Raw genomic sequence first — 14859 nt, 5'->3', positions numbered from 1 at the left:
GCGGGCAGGAGCAGCGGTCACGTCGTCAGCCAAGCTCACGTCCCATCCGGGAGCAGCAAGAGAACCCTCTCTCACGGCGTGGAGACAACGCGCCCGTGTTCCGTTCCTCGAATGGCTCACACACGCGCAACGGCCGCCCCGCCAACCACTCGCCCCGTCGCATTAACTCCGCGGTGGAATAGGCGGCACCTCTGGCAGGAGAAGCGGGCGACGCTTCGCCTTCGCCATAATGACCGCGTCAAAAAAGGTACGCCATGTCGTTCGATTTCGTATCCTTTTCCTTTTTTTCCTCTTTCTCTCTCTTGCAACAGGGACCGGGAAAGGGGGATACCCCGAAAAGGATCCTTCCCCGTGAAGGAACCAGGCTCTGAGCCTCCCTACTGATCAGAGGTTCGAAGGCTGGCCCCCCGGAAGGGTTCGACAGCCGCTTCAGATCGCGTGGGCCCTACACCCACTACTGGTCAGAGGTTCGAAGGTCGGCCCCTCGGAAGGGTTCCACGGCCGCCTCAGGCTACTCGGGCTCCGCGCCCACTACTGATCAGGGATTCGAAGGCTGGCCCCCGAAGGGTTCACAGCCGCCTCAGACGCCGAGCGAGGGATGACCATGGGTACGTTCGATACATAACCAAGGCTCGGGCTGCGCTCCCGAGGTACCCTAGGACATTTCCGAGACCAGCGGGAACGATCTTGTAACGGAATCCCATCAGAGGGAGGCATCGAGCCCTCGGACCCCGTCGCCAGGGGACCGGGTCCGGCAGATCACCCGCAGGTACTTTTGGGCGTGCCTCTGGGCCCCTAGCCGACCCCTAACGAACGGGGCACGGACGTCCACTCGGATTACCCGCTTGCAGCTCACCGGAGACACCATGTTTGGCGCCCATCGAGGGCAACATGGCGCTTTCCCCCCCTCCTCCTTGCGGAAAGGCGACGCAGGGGCGTATGTAAAAAAGCCGAGTTTGTCCCTGATCGCCCTCTCGCCCTGTGCAGAGGCTCGGGGGCTGCTCTCGCAAACCCGGCTCTGGCCGAACCGTTGACAGCGTCAACATACCAGCCCGAGAACTTGGGACCCGACCGTACACCCGGGCTACGGCTAGCTCACATGAGGGAACGACCAGACCAGCCGAAGCATTACGCGAGGCATTAAGACCTCGAAGGAGTGAAACCACTCCTCCGAGGCCTCAGGGGCTACACCCGGCGGGTGCGCTCGCGCGCACCCACCGGAACAAAACGCAACCGAGAAAGGCTGGTCCCCTTGCAAAAAAGTGCGACGAAAGCCTCCAAGCGAGTGCTAACACTCCCTTCGAGGCTCGGGGGATACTGTCGGGGACCATAATTAGGGGTACCCTCAAGGCTCCTAATTCTCAGCTGGTAACCCCCATCAGCACAAAGCTGCAAAGGCTTGATGGGTGCGATTAAGTCAGGGATCAGTCCATTCGAGGGACTCGATCACGCCTCGCCCGAGCCTAGCCTCGGACAAGGGCAGCCGACCCCGGAGGATTTCCGTCTCGCCCGAGACCCCCCTCCAGCGACGAACGTATTTCCGGCTCGCCCGAGGCCCTGTCTTCGCCAAGAAGCAACCCTGACCAAATCGCCGCACCGACCGACCAAATCGCAGGAGCATTTAATGCAAAGATGGCCTGACACCTTTATCCTGACGCGCGCCCCCCAGCCGGCAGAGCTGAAGTGACCGCCGTCACTTCGCCGCTCCACTGACCGGCCTGACAGAAGGACAGCACCGCCTGCGCCACTCCGACTGTGGTGCCACTTGACAGAGTGAGACTGACAGGCAGTCAGGCCCGGCCGAAGGCACCATAGGAAACTCCGCTCCGCCCGACCCAGGGCTCGGACTCGGGCTAAGTCCCGGAAGACGGCGAACTCCGCTCCACCCGACCCAGGGCTCGGACTCGGGCTAAGTCCCGGAAGACGGCGAACTCCGCTCCACCCGACCCAAGGCTCGAACTCGGGCTAAGTCCCGGAAGACGGCGAACTCCGCTGCGCCCGACCCAGGGCTCGGACTTGGGCTCAGCCCCAGAAGACGGTGAACTCCACTCTGCCCGACCCCAGGGCTCGGACTCCGCCCTGGCCTCAGCTGGCGGCCTCCGCCTCGACCTCGGCCACGGAAGACAGACTCGACCTCAGCTTCGGAGGAGCTTCCACATCGCCCAACCTAGGGCGCAGACCAGCCACGTCAACAGGAGGTGCCATCATCACCCTACCCCGAGCTGACTCGGGCCGCAGGGAACAAGATCGGCGTCCCATCTTGCTCGCTCTGCCAGATAGGCAATGATGGCGCCCCGCATACTTTGTGACGACGGCGGCTCTCAGCCCCCTTACGGAAGCAAGAGGACGTCAGCAAGGACTCAACCGCTCCGACAGCTGTCCCTCCGCCAGGCTCCATCGCTCCTCCGACGGCCACGACATCACACCAGCTGGGTGCCAAAATCTCTCCGGCTGCCACGACGGCATGTACTTAGGGCGCTAGCTCTCCTCCGCTAGACACGTAGCACTCTGCTATACCCCCCATTGTACACTTGGATCCTCCCCTTACGCCTATAAAAGGAAGGACCAGGGCCCTCTTAGAGAGGGTTGGCCACGCGGGGACGAGGACGAGACAGGCGCTCGCTTGAAGCCGCTCGCTCCCTCTCCCGCGTGGACGCTTGTAACCCCCTACTGCAAGCGCACCCGACCTGGGCGCGGGACAAACACGAAGGCCGCGGGATTCCTACCTCTCTCACGCCGGTCTCCGGCCGCCTCGCTCTCCCCCCTTCGCGCTCGACCCATATGGGCTGGGGCACGCGGCGACATTCACTCGTCGGCTCAGGGACCCCCCGGTCTCGGAACGCCGCGCGGGAGAGGGAGCGAGCGGCTTCAGGCGAGCGCCTGTCTCGTCCTCGTCCTCGCGCGGCCGACCCTCTCTAAGAGGGCCCTGGTCCTTCCTTTTATAGGCGTAAGGAGAGGATCCAGGTGTACAATGGGGGGTGTAGCAGAGTGCTACGTGTCTAGCGGAGGAGAGCTAGCGCCCTAAGTACATGTCGTTGTGGCAGCCGGAGAGATTTGGCGCCCAGCTGGTGTGATGTCGTGGCCGTCGGAGGAGCGATGGAGCCTGGTGGAGGGACAGCTGTCGGAGCGGTTGAGTCCTTGCTGACGTCCTCTTGCTTCCGTAAGGGGACTGAGAGCCGCCGTCGTCACAGAGTATGCGGGGCGCCATCATTGCCTATCTGGCGGAGCGAGCCAGATGGGACGTCGGTCCTGTTCCCTGCGGCCCGAGTCAGCTCGGGGTAGGGTGATGATGGCACCTCCTGTTGACGTGGCTGGTGTGCGCCCTAGGTTGAGCGACGTGGAAGCTCCTCCGAAGCCGAGGTCGAGTCTGTCTTCCATGGCCGAGGTCGAGTCCGAGCCCCTGGGTCGGGCGAGGCGGAGGCCGCCGGCTGAGGCCAGGGCGGAGTCCGAGCCCTGGGGTCGGGCGGAGCGGAGTTCGCCGTCTTCTGGGACTTAGCCCGAGTCCGAGCCCTGGGTCGGGCGGAGCGGAGTTCGCCATCTTCCGGGACTTAGCCCGAGTCCGAGCCCTGGGTCGGGCGGAGCGGAGTTCGCCGTCTTCCGGGACTTAGCCCGAGTCCGAGCCCTGGGTCGGGCGGAGCGGAGTTCGCCGTCTTCCGGGACTTAGCCTGAGTCCGAGCCCTGGGTCGGGCGGAGCGGAGTTTCCTATGGTGCCTTCGGCCGGGCCTGACTGCCTGTCAGTCTCACTCTGTCAAGTGGCACCGCAGTCGGAGTGGCGCAGGCGGCGCTGTCCTTCTGTTAGGCCGGTCAGTGGAGCGGCGAAGTGACGGCGGCCACTTCGGCTCTGCCGGCTGGGGGGCGCGCGTCAGGATAAAGGTGTCAGGTCACCTTTGCATTAAATGCTCCTGCGATTTGGTCGGTCGGTGCGGCGATTTGGTCAGGGTTGCTTCTTGAAGAAGACAGGGCCTCGGGCGAGCCGGAAATATGTTCGCCGCTAGAGGGGGTCCTCGGGTGAGACGGAAATCCTCCAGGGTCGGCTGCCCTTGTCCGAGGCTAGGCTCGGGCGAGGCGTGATCGAATCCCTCGAATGGACTGATCCCTGACATAGTCGCGCCCATCAGGCCTTTGCAGCTTTGTGCTGATGGGGGTTACCAGCTGAGAATTAGGAGCCTTGAGGGTACCCCTAATTATGGTCCCCGACAGTAGCCCTCGAGCCTCGAAGGGAGTGTTATCACTCGCTTGGAGGCTTTCGTCGCACTTTTTTGCAAGGGGACCAGCCTTTCTAGGTTGCGTTTTGTTCCGGTGGGTGCGCGCGAGCGCACCCGCCGGGTGTAGCCCCCGAGGCCTTGGAGGAGTGGTTTCACTCCTTCGAGGTCTTAATGCCTCGCGCAATGCTTCGGCTGGTCTGGTCGTTCCCTCATGCGAGCTGGCCGTAGCCCGGGTGTACGGTCGGGTCCCAAGTTCTCGGGCTGGTATGTTGACGCTGTCAACGGTTCAGCCGGAGCCGGGTTTGCGAGAGCAGCCCCCTGAGCCTCTGCACAGGGCGAGAGGGCGATCAGGGACAGACTCGGCTTTTTTACATACGCCCCTGCGTCGCCTTTCCGCAAGGAGGAGGGGGAAAGCGCCATGTTGCCCTCGATGGGCGCCGAACATGGTGTCTCCGGTGAGCTGCAAGCGGGTAATCCGAGTGGACGTCCGTGCCCCGTTCGTTAGGGGTCGACTAGGGGCCGAGAGGCACGCCCAAAAGTACCTGCGGGTGATCTGCCGGACCCGGTCCCCTGGCGACGGGGTCCGAGGGCTCGATGCCTCCCTCCGATGGGATTCCGTTACAAGATCGTTCCCGCTGGTCTCGGAAATGTCCTAGGGTACCTCAGGAGCGCAGCCCGAGCATTGGTTATGTATCGAACGTACCCATGGTCATCCCTTGCTCTGTGTCTGAGGCGGCTGTGAACCCTTCGGGGGCCAGCCTTCGAACCCCTGATCCGTAGTGGGTGCGGAGCCCGAGTAGCCTGAGGCGGCCGTGGAACCCTTCCGAGGGGTCGGCCTTCGAACCTCTGACCAGTAGTGGGCGTCAGTGATCAGAGGTTCGAAGGCTGGCCCCCCGGAAGGGTTCGACAGCCAAGGAGAGGATCCAGGTGTACAATGGGGTGTAGCAGAGTGCTACGTGTCTAGCGGAGGAGAGCTAGCGCCCTAAGTACATGCCGTTGTGGCAGCCTCAGAGATTTGGCGCCCAGCTGGTGTGATGTCGTGGCCGTCGGAGGAGCGATGGAGCCTAGCGGAGGGACAGCTGTCGGAGCGGTTGAGTCCTTGCTGACGTCCTCTTGCTTCCGTAAGAGGGCTGAGAGCCACCGTCGTCACAGAGCATGTGGGGCGCCATCATTGCCTATCTGGCGGAGCGAGCCAGATGGGACGCAGGTCCTGTTCCCTGCGGCCCGAGTCAGCTCGGGGTAGGGTGATGATGGCACCTCCTGTTGACGTGGCTGGTCTGTGCCCTAGGTTGGGCGATGTGGAAGCTCCTCCGAAGCCGAGGCCGAGTCTGTCTTCCGTGGCCGAGGTCGAGTCCGAGCCCCTGGGTCGGTCGAGGCGGAGGCCGCCGGCTGAGGCCAGGGCGGAGTCCGAGCCCCGGGGTCGGGCGAAGCGGAGTTCGCCGTCTTCTGGGGCTGAGCCCAAGTCCGAGCCCCTGGTCGGGCGGATCGGAGTTCGCCGTCTTCCGGGACTTAGCCCGAGTCCGAGCCCTGGGTCGGGCGGAGCGGAGCTCGCCGTCTTCTGGGACTTAGCCCGAGTCCGAGCCCTGGGTCGGGCGGAGCGGAGGTCGCCGTCTTCCGGGACTTAGCCCGAGTCCGAGCCCTGGGTCAGGCGAAGCGAAGTTCGCCGTCTTCCGGGACTTAGCCCGAGTCCGAGCCCTGGGTCGGGCGGAGCGGAGTTCGCCGTCTTCCGGGACTTAGCCCAAGTCCGAGCCCTAGGTCGGGCGGAGCGGAGTTCGCCGTCTTCCGGGACTTAGGGCGTTCCGAGACCGGGGGGTCCCTGAGCCGACGATTGAATGTCGCCGCATGCCCCAGCCCAGATGGGTCGAGCGCGAGGGCGAGCGCGAAGGGGGGAAAAGTGAGGCGGCCGGAGACCAGCGTGAGAGAGGTGGGAATCCCGCGGCCTTCGTGTTCGTCCCGCGCCCAGGTCGGGTGCGCTTGCAGTAGGGGGTTACAAGCGTCCACGCGGGAGAGGGAGCGAGCGGCTTCAGGCGAGCGCCTGTCTCGTCCTCGTCCTCGCGCGGCCAACCCTCTCTAAGAAGGCCCTGGTCCTTCCTTTTATAGGCGTAAGGAGAGGATCCAGGTGTACAATGGGGGGTGTAGCAGAGTGCTACGTGTCTAGCGGAGGAGAGCTAGCGCCCTAAGTACATGTCATTGTGGCAGCCGGAGAGATTTGGCGCCCAGCTGGTGTGATGTCGTGGCCGTCGGAGGAGCGATGGAGCCTGGCGGAGGGACAGCTGTCGAAGCGGTTGAGTCCTTGCTGACGTCCTCTTGCTTCCGTAAGGGGGCTGAGAGCCGCCGTCGTCACAGAGTATGCGGGGCGCCATCATTGCCTATCTGGCGGAGCGAGCCAGATGGGACGCCGGTCCTGTTCCCTGCGGCCCGAGTCAGCTCGGGGTAGGGTGATGATGGCACCTCCTGTTGACGTGGCTGGTCTGCGCCCTAGGTTGGGCGACGTGGAAGCTCCTCCGAAGCCGAGGTCGAGTCTGTCTTCCGTGGCCGAGGTCGAGTCCGAGCCCCTGGGTCGGGCGAGGCGGAGGCCGTCGGCTGAGGCCAGGGCGGAGTCCGAGCCCTGGGGTCGGGCGGAGCGGAGTTCGCCATCTTCTGGGGCTTAGCCCAAGTCCGAGCCCTGGGTCGGGCGGAGCGGAGTTCGCCGTCTTCCAGGACTTAGCCCGAGTCCGAGCCCTGGGTCGGGCGGAGCGGAGGTCGCCGTCTTCCGGGACTTAGCCCGAGTCCGAGCCCTGGGTCAGGCGAAGCGGAGTTCGCCGTCTTCCGGGACTTAGCCCGAGTCTGAGCCCTGGGTCGGGCGAAGCGGAGTTCGCCGTCTTCCGGGACTTAGCCCGAGTCCGAGCCCTAGGTCGGGCGGAGCGGAGTTCGCCGTCTTCCAGGACTTAGGGTGTTCCGAGACCGGGGGTCCCTAAGCCGACGATTGAATGTCGCCGCATGCCCCAGCCCAGATGGGTCGAGCGCGAGGGCGAGCGCGAAGGGGGGAAAAGTGAGGCGGCCGGAGACCGGCGTGAGAGAGGTGGGAATCCCGCGGCCTTCGTGTTCGTACCCGCGCCCAGGTCGGGTGCGCTTGCAGTAGGGGGTTACAAGCGTCCACGCGGGAGAGGGAGCGAGCGGCTTCAGGCGAGCGCCTGTCTCGTCCTCGTCCTCGCGCGGCCAACCCTCTCTAAGAGGGCCCTGGTCCTTCCTTTTATAGGCGTAAGGAGAGGATCCAGGTGTACAATGGGGGGTGTAGCAGAGTGCTACGTGTCTAGCGGAGGAGAGCTAGCGCCCTAAGTACATGTCGTTGTGGCAGCCGGAGAGATTTGGCGCCCAGCTGGTGTGATGTCGTGGCCGTCGGAGGAGCGATGGAGCCTGGCGGAGGGACAGCTGTCGAAGCGGTTGAGTCCTTGCTGACGTCCTCTTGCTTCTGTAAGGGGGCTGAGAGCCGCCGTCGTCACAGAGTATGCGGGGCGCCATCATTACATATCTGGCGGAGCGAGCCAGATGGGACGCCGGTCCTGTTCCCTGCGGCCCGAGTCAGCTCGGGGTAGGGTGATGATGGCACCTCCTGTTGACGTGGCTGGTCTGCGCCCTAGGTTGGGCGACGTGGAAGCTCCTCCGAAGCCGAGGTCGAGTCTGTCTTCCGTGGCCGAGGTCGAGTCCGAGCCCCTGGGTCGAGTGAGGCGGAGGCCGCCGGCTGAGGGCAGGGCGGAGTCTGAGCCCTGTGGTCGGGCGGAGCGGAGTTCGCCATCTTCTGGGGCTGAGCCCAAGTCTGAGCCCTGGGTCGGGTGGAGCGGAGTTCACCGTCTTCCGGGACTTAGCCCAAGTCCGAACCCTAGGTTGGGCGGAGCGGAGTTCGCCGTCTTCCGGGACTTAGCCCGAGTCTGAGCCCTGGGTCGGGCGGAGCGGAGTTCGCCGTCTTCCGGGACTTAGCCCGAGTCCGAGCCCTGGGTCGGGCGGAGCGGAGTTCGCCGTCTTCCGGTACTTAGCCCGAGTCCGAGCCCTGGGTCGGGCGGAGTGGAGTTCGCCGTCTTCTGGGACTTAGCCCGAGTCCGAGCCCTGGGTCGGGCGGAGCGGAGTTTCCTATGGTGCCTTCGGCCGGGCCTGACTGCCTGTCAGTCTCACTCTGTCAAGTGGCACCACAGTCGGAGTGGCGCAGGCGGCGCTGTCCTTCTGTCAGGCCAGTCAGTGGAGCGGCGAAGTGACGGCGGTCACTTCGGCTCTGCCAGCTGGGGGGCGCGCGTCAGGATAAAGGTGTCAGGCCACCTTTGCATTAAATGCTCCTGCGATTTGGTCGGTCGGTGCGGCAATTTGGTCAGGGTTGCTTCTTGGCGAAGACAGGGCCTCGGGCGTGCCGGAAATATGTTCGCCGCTGGAGGGGGGCCTCGGGCGAGACGGAAATCCTCCGGGGTCGGCTGCCCTTGTCCGAGGCTAGGCTCGGGCGAGGCGTGATCGAAACCCTCGAATGGACTGATCCCTGACTTAGTCGCGCCCATCAGGCCTTTGCAGCTTTGTGCTGATGGGGGTTACCAGCTGAGAATTAGGAGCCTTGAGGGTACCCCTAATTATGGTCCCCGACAGTAGCCCCCGAGCCTCGAAGGGAGTGTTAGCACTCGCTTGGAGGCTTTCGTCGCACTTTTTTGCAAGGGGACCAGCCTTTCTCGGTTGCGTTTTGTTCCGGTGGGTGCGCGCCAGCGCACCCACCGGGTGTAGCCCCCGAGGCCTCGGAGGAGTGGTTTCACTCCTTCGAGGTCTTAATGCCTCGCGCAATGCTTTTGGCTGGTCTGGTCATTCCCTCATGCGAGCTGGCCGTAGCCCGAGTGTACGATCGGGTCCCAAGTTCTCGGGCTGGTATGTTGACGCTGTCAACGGTTCGGCCGGAGCCAGGTTTGCGAGAGCAGCCCCTGAGCCTCTGCACAGGGCGAGAGGGCGATCAGGGACAGACTCGGCTTTTTTACATACGCCCCTGTGTCGCCTTTCCGCAAGGAGGAGGGGGGAAAGCGCCATGTTGCCCTCGATGGACGCCGAACATGGTGTCTCCGGTGAGCTGCAAGCGGGTAATCCGAGTGTACATCCGTGCCCCGTTCGTTAGGGGTCGGCTAGGGGCCCAGAGGCACGCCCAAAAGTACCTGCGGGTGATCTGCCGGACCCGGTCCCCTGGCGACGGGGTCCGAGGGCTCGATGCCTCCCTCCGATGGGATTCCGTTACAAGATCGTTCCCGCTGGTCTCGGAAATGTCCTATGGTACCTCGGGAGCGCAGCCCGAGCCTTGGTTATGTATCGAACGTACCCATGGTCATCCCTCGCTCTGTGTCTGAGGCGGCTGTGAACCCTTCGGGGGCCAGCCTTCGAACCCCTGATCAGTAGTGGGCGCAGAGCCCGAGTAGCCTGAGGCGGCCGTGGAACCCTTCCGAGGGGTCGGCCTTCGAACCTCTGACCAGTAGTGGGTGTAGGGCCCACGCGATCTGAGGCGGCTGTCGAACCCTTCTGGGGGGCCAGCCTTCGAACCTCTGATCAGTAGGGGGGCTCGGAGCCTAGTTCCTTCACGGGGAAGGATCCTTTTCGGGGTATCCCCTTTCCCGGTCCCTGTTGCAAGAGAGAGAAAGAGGAAAAAAGGAAAAGGATACGAAATCGAACGACGCGGCGTACCTTTTTTGACGCGGTCATTATGGCGAAGGCGAAGCGTCGCCCGCTTCTCCTGCCAGAGGCGCCGCCTGTCCCGCCGCGAAGTTAATGCGACGGGGCGAGTGGTTGGCGGGGCGGCCGTTGCGCGTGTGCGAGCCGTTCGAGGAACAGAGCGCGGGCGCGTTGTCTTCACGCCGTGAGAGAGGGTTCTCCTGCTGCCCCCGGATGGGATGTGAGCTCGACTGACGACGGGGCCGCTGCTCCTGCCCGCCTGCCACCGCCATTACTGCCGGCCCATTTTTGGCCGCATTGACCGTCGCGCCAGGCTGGCGCTGCTGGGTCGTGCGCTGGGTCTCCTCGAGTCGCGGTATTGGTTCCGCAGTCGAGGAGGCGCGGTAGTGGCGCAAGTGGCGGTGCAGTTGCATGCACGAAGCAGTCGGCGTGCCGGTTGCATGACGCGTGGGCCTGGGCCCCCATGCCGGGCGTGTTGGGAGTCGGAGAAATGCGCCCACTTGGCGTGGTTGCATGCCGTCTGCATGGCTGCCCGCCCTTTCGCCCGCTGGTCTGGGCAAAAGTGGAGGGTCGCTTGTAACCGCTGGGCGGTTGTGCGCACCGCGCACGGCGGTTTGGCTTCTTCTGCCCTGAGCCGATTTGCATGACGTGTGGGACCCAGCCCCCGCGCCGCAGGGGGGGACCTTAGAGTGTGTTGGAGAAGACTCAGCCCGCGACGGTTGGGGGCGCAAGTAGGGAGAGTCGCCTTTAAAAGGAGGGTGACCCCCTTTGGAAGGCGACCATGTCTTCGCGCTCCTTTTATGCATCGTGTCTTTCCACCTTCAGTGATCAGAGGGAAGGGCGGTCATCATCCGTGGCACCGGCAGCTGCAGCGTGCCTGGCTCTCGGACGCGAGTGGCTTCGGAGCCGCTCCCGGCGCCGGCGTCTGCCACGGCAGCTGGAAGAGGTTCTTCTACCGACGAGATAGCCAGGGCCGCCCACGGATCGACCTCCAACTCTACGGCCTTCTGCCCGTCCTTGCCTCACGAGTTTGGGCATGGGTGGGGGCCTCTTGGCAGCGGCATCCGCCCTGAGGTCATCGCTGCCGTCGTTCGGCCCCCCGGAGCTGAAGTCGTCGTCGCCGCCGCTGCTGGAGCGGGCGACGGCGTGCCGTTCGTCGGTCTTATGTTGCTCCGCCGCCCCCCCCCCCATCGAGTGGGGTTGTTCGTACCTGCGGAGGTGGAATCGGAGTTCCGTTTGTAATGGCACTTTGAATGCCAGTGTTTTTGTTCATTGTGGCTGTCGAGGCCTGAACATGTATGTAATTTTGGCACGGTGCCGTGTTTTTTCCTCATTTTCGAGCACTAAGACTCGCCTGTTGGTTGTCTGAACCGCTTCACCAAGCGTGAGTCGCCCCGTGTAAAGGTGACGAGTGAGGTATCCGTATCCCAGAGGCGTAGGAGTCCCTTGGCTCGGTCGGCCTTGTTGTCCGAGGCTTCTCTAGCTTAGTTAAAGGAACCCCTCGGTCGCTCTTCGATGAGCCGAGGCCAGGGGTAGCGGTGTCAGCATGAACAGGGGCAGAGTTGGCTCGAAAAGAAAACCTGGTTGGCCGGAGCCTAGTCAGGTCGTCCGTTAGCGGGACCGACGCCGGAGTTGACCAGCCCGTCCTCACCGCGAAAGCAAGGAAGAGGGCGGAATGTTGCATCCTAGCTGGGCAGCAACAGTTCACCTTCCCCGACATGGCTGGAGGACGTCTCCTCCGCAGAGTTGGAGGATGTTGGCCACCACCAGAAGCTGGAAGAAGAGGTGGCCCGCCGGCCCGCGCGGGAGGTAGAGCCCCGGCTCGCCTCGCTCCCCGCCCCAGCGAGGATGACAAACACCCTCGAGGCTGAGGGTGGGACCAAGATCACAGCCCAGCTTGCCTCTCCCCATCCAGGGGCTGGAGGTCACCGTTTTGGGTGACCACCAGCGGAGGGGTGCAACCGGGCTGTGTGATGAAAATCCTTGAAGCCGAACGATGGCTGAAAGGTACCAACTCCCACGGAGTTGCGTTCCTCCAACGATGAGGCGGAAAGACGGCGGGTATCCCCCATCCGGGGGCTTGGAAGGTGGAAAGACACGATGCATAAGGGAGCGCAAAGACATGGTCGCCTTCCAAAGGGGGTCACCCTCCTTTTAAAGGCGACTCTCCCTACTTGCGCCCCCAACCGTCGCGGGCTGAGTCTTCTCCAACACACTCCAAGGTCCCCCCTGCGGCGTGGGGGCTGGGTCCCACACGTCATGCAAATCGGCTCAGGGCAGAAGAAGCCAAACCGCCGTGCGCGGTGCGCACAACCGCCCAGCGGTTACAAGCGACCCTCCACTTTTGCCCAGACCAGCGGGCGAAAGGGCGGGCAGCCATGCAGGCGGCATGCAACTGCGCCAAGTGGGCGCATTTCTCCGACTCCCAACACGCCCGGCATGGGGGCCCAGGCCCAGGCGTCATGCAACCGGCGCGCCGACTGCTTCGTGCATGCAACTGCACCGCCACTTGCGCCACTACCGCGCCTCCTCGACTGCGGAACCAATACCGCGACTCGAGGCGACCCAGCGCGTGACCCAGCAGCGCCAGCCTGGCGCGACGGTCAATGCGGCCAAAAATGGGCCGGCAGTAATGGCGGTGGCAGGCGGGCAGGAGCAACGGCCCCGTCGTCAGCCGAGCTCACGTCCCATCCGGGGGCAGCAGGAGAACCCTCTCTCACGGCGTGAAGTCAACGCGCCCGCGCTCTGTTCCTCGAACGGCTCGCGCACGCGCAACGGCCGCCCCGCCAACCACTCGCCCCGTCGCATTAACTCCGCGGCGGGACAGGCGGCGCCTCTGGCAGGAGAAGCGGGCGACGCTTCGCCTTCGCCATAATGACCGCGTCAAAAAAGGTACGCCGCGTCGTTCGATTTCGTATCCTTTTCCTTTTTTCCTCTTTCTCTCTCTTGCAACAGGGACCGGGAAAGGGGGATACCCCGAAAAGGATCCTTCCCCGTGAAGGAACCAGGCTCCGAGCCCCCCCTACTGATCAGAGGTTCGAAGGCTGGCCCCCCGTAAGGGTTCGACAGCCGCCTCAGATCGCGTGGGCCCTACACCCACTACTGGTCAGAGGTTCGAAGGCCGGCCCCTCGGAAGGGTTCCACGGCCGCCTCAGGCTACTCGGGCTCCGCGCCCACTACTGATCAGGGGTTCGAAGGCTGGCCCCCGAAGGGTTCACAGCCGCCTCAGACACAGAGCGAGGGATGACCATGGGTACGTTCGATACATAACCAAGGCTCGAGCTGCGCTCCCGAGGTACCCTAGGACATTTCCGAGACCAGCGGGAACGATCTTGTAACAGAATCCCATCGGAGGGAGGCATCGAGCCCTCGGACCCCGTCGCCAGGGGACCGGGTCCGGCAGATCACCCGCAGGTACTTTTGGGCATGCCTCTGGGCCCCTAGCCGACCCCTAACGAACGGGGCACGGACGTCCACTCGGATTACCCGCTTGCAGCTCACCAGAGACACCATGTTCGGCGCCCATCGAGGGCAACATGGCGCTTTCTCCCCTCCTCCTTGCGGAAAGGCGACGCAGGGGCGTATGTAAAAAAGCCGAGTCTGTCCCTGATCGCCCTCTCGCCCTGTGCAGAGGCTCGGGGGCTGCTCTCGCAAACCCGGCTCCGGCCAAACCGTTGACAGCGTCAACATACCAGCCCGAGAACTTGGGACCCGACCGTACACCCGGGCTACGGCCAGCTCGCATGAGGGAACGACCAGACCAGCCGAAGCATTGTGCAAGGCATTAAGACCTCGAAGGAGTGAAACCACTCCTCCGAGGCCTCGGGGGCTACACCCGGCGGGTGCGCTCGCGCGCACCCACCGGAACAAAACGCAACCGAGAAAGGCTGGTCCCCTTGCAAAAAAGTGCGACGAAAGCCTCCAAGCGAGTGCTAACAATCCCTTCGAGGCTCGGGGGCTACTGTCGGGGACCATAATTAGGGGTACCCTCAAGGCTCCTAATTCTCAGCTGGTAACCCCCATCAGCACAAAGCTGCAAAGGCCTGATGGGCGCGACTAAGTCAGGGATCAGTCCATTCGAGGGATTCGATCACGCCTCGCCCGAGCCTAGCCTCGGACAAGGGCAGCCAACCCCGGAGGATTTCCGTCTCGCCTGAGGCCCCCCTCCAGCGGCGAACATATTTCCGGCTCGCCCGAGGCCCTGTCTTCGCCAAGAAGCAACCCTAACCAAATCGTGGCACCGACCGACCAAATCGCAGGAGCATTTAATGCAAAGGTGGCCTGACACCTTTATCCTGACGCTCGCCCCCCAGCCGGCAGAGCCGAAGTGACCGTCGTCACTTTGCCGCTCCACTGACTGGCCTGACAGAAGGACAGCGCCGCATGCGCCACTCCAACTGCGGTGCCACTTGACAGAGTGAGACTGACAGGCAGTCAGGCCCGGCCGAAGGCACCATAGGAAACTCCGCTCCGCCCGACCCAGGGCTCGGACTCGGGCTAAGTCCCGAAAGACGGCGAACTCCGCTCCGCCCGACCCAAGGCTCGGACTCGGGCTAAGTCCCGGAAGACGGCGAACTCCGCTCCGCCCGACCCAGGGCTCGGACTCGGGCTAAGTCCCGGAAGACGGCGAACTCCGCTCCGCCCGACCCAGGGCTCGGACTCGGGCTAAGTCCCGGAAGACGGCGAACTCCGCTCTTCCCGACCCAGGGCTCGGACTTGGGCTAAGTCCCGGAAGACGGCAACTCCGCTCCGCCCGACCCAGGGCTCGGACTTGGGCTCAGCCCAAGAAGACGGTGAACTCCGCTCCGCCCGACCCCAGGGCTCGGACTCCGCCCTGGCCTCAGCCAGCGGCCTCCGCCTCGCCTGACCCAGGGGCTCGGACTCGACCTCGGCCACGGAAGACAGACTCGACCTCAGCTTCGGAGGAGCTTCCACGTCGCCCAACCTAGGGCGCAGACCAGCCACGTCAACAGGAGGTGCCATCATCACCCTA

Source organism: Zea mays, chromosome 1 (assembly GCF_902167145.1).
Source record: "Zea mays cultivar B73 chromosome 1, Zm-B73-REFERENCE-NAM-5.0, whole genome shotgun sequence".
In the NCBI taxonomy this organism is placed as follows: domain Eukaryota; kingdom Viridiplantae; phylum Streptophyta; class Magnoliopsida; order Poales; family Poaceae; genus Zea; species Zea mays.
The sequence above is the reverse complement of the archived record's forward strand: the minus strand, read 5'-3'. Positions refer to the sequence as shown.